Source organism: Triticum dicoccoides, chromosome 2A (assembly GCF_002162155.2).
Source record: "Triticum dicoccoides isolate Atlit2015 ecotype Zavitan chromosome 2A, WEW_v2.0, whole genome shotgun sequence".
Lineage (NCBI taxonomy): Eukaryota > Viridiplantae > Streptophyta > Magnoliopsida > Poales > Poaceae > Triticum > Triticum dicoccoides.
Window position 1 is genome coordinate 638,176,919 of NC_041382.1, and position 1,805 is coordinate 638,178,723.

Genomic DNA, 1,805 nt, shown 5'->3' on the forward strand with positions numbered 1-1,805 from the left:
GCAAGCAAATCACCGCTGGACTTTCTGAGATGAGTCTCTGTGGGCAACAGTAGGTTTTCAGATGAGAACCAAGGAGGAGGTTGTCTTTTAACTGGGCTTGATTGAGCGCTAGGATACAGTGATCTTATACCGACGATGATGAACTGATGATGAGACGATTGATCAGGCCACCTTCCATAGCCCATGCATGATGAAGCAAATGGATCGATCAATCAATCAATCGAACATGGTGTGAACGGATCCAGGCGTATCTCCAGATTGCGGCGGGGCACCGAACCGGCCGGAGTAGCTAGCAGTAGCAATTGCGAGTCACTCGAAGGGGCACAGGTTGTCACTTGTCAGGTTGACGCTAGGACGAGGCCTGCATGTCCGTTTCATCGGCCGGGGTCCGGGAGCAGCTGGCTGCGTGCAACCAACCACCACGCCGTGCTTGCAAGGCTGCAACCGAGAAACGAATACGGCCAACGGTGCCCTTTTCGTTATCGGACGAGCAACCCGGCCCCTTCACGACTGCTCTGCAGTGTCCAACGAAGATCGAAACCATGGTGCAGTACTGACTGTACTGCGCGCGCGCGCGCGCACGCGCACTAGGAAGATCGGGCAGAAAGATAGGCAGGCACCTGATGACCTGAATACCTAACGAATGAAATAAGCTCCTCACTCCACTGGACTATTATATACTCCTTCCGTTTCTAAATATAAGTCTTTTTAAAAATTCCACTACGGACTAAATACAAAGCAAAATGAATAAATCTACGTTCTAAAATATGTCTATATACATCCGTACATAGTCTCTAGTGGAATCTCTAAAAAGACTTACATTTAGGAATTAGGAACGAAGAGAGTATTTTTCTAGACAAGTTTGGCGATTGAGGTAAGCCGTGACATCAATCGAAAGGTATAAGATATTTAGGCGGATCGGTGGGATTAGGTTATGAGAGAGATAACCAAGCAAACAACGGGGGACCATAGCCGTAGCATGTTCTGGATGCATATATACTTTAGAATTGTGTATACAATTGGTCAAGTGATCGCACTTTTCAATTTCCAACTGTGGCCCAAAATATTGTAAATTGCCTGATGCGATGCCATGATGTAGGAACACTCTGTCGACATGAACTACTCGTTCGTAGTAGCAGAGTGCTTTTGCCTCTTTCTCATCAGAAAATAAAGGAGAAAATAATTGTATCATAATAATATTGTACTACAACGAATGGAGAGTGACTTGTCATTACTCCACCGCAAACCTTGCATATTTGAAAGTTCAATCTAGTATGCAATCTAGTATGAAAATGTAGCATGTAGATTCCGGTACTTTTCGTCTTAATGAAATTGAGGCTGACCCCCTTTCTTAGCACAACGATAAAATAAGGACTAAGAGCAACTCTATCAGCGGAAACGCTCCTTCACGAGAGCCCGCATACTTGCCTGGTCCGTAAAAAAATTTACCGCTGTCCGTAAACCGCACGCCCCGACCAATATATCTACGGTTTCGCGGCGCGTTTGCGGGTCGAAACCCTATCCCCCGTCGCCGTCGGGCCACGCAATTCCCCACCCCTCTTCTCGACATTTCTCGCCGCCGGCGACCCCCTTCCGCCTCCAGCCGCCATGTGGGGCTGCATGTGGAGCTCCGGACGCGGCTCCGACAGCAGATCCGGCGGCGGCGGCGACCCCCAGCGCGGGCGGCGTGTCTGGTCGGACGACACGAGGAAGCGCGGGGCGTGGAAGTGGACCAACCGCGGCCTCTCGTCGCCGCCGAGCCACGCAATTCCCCACCCCTGTTCTCCACATTTCTTGCCGCCGGC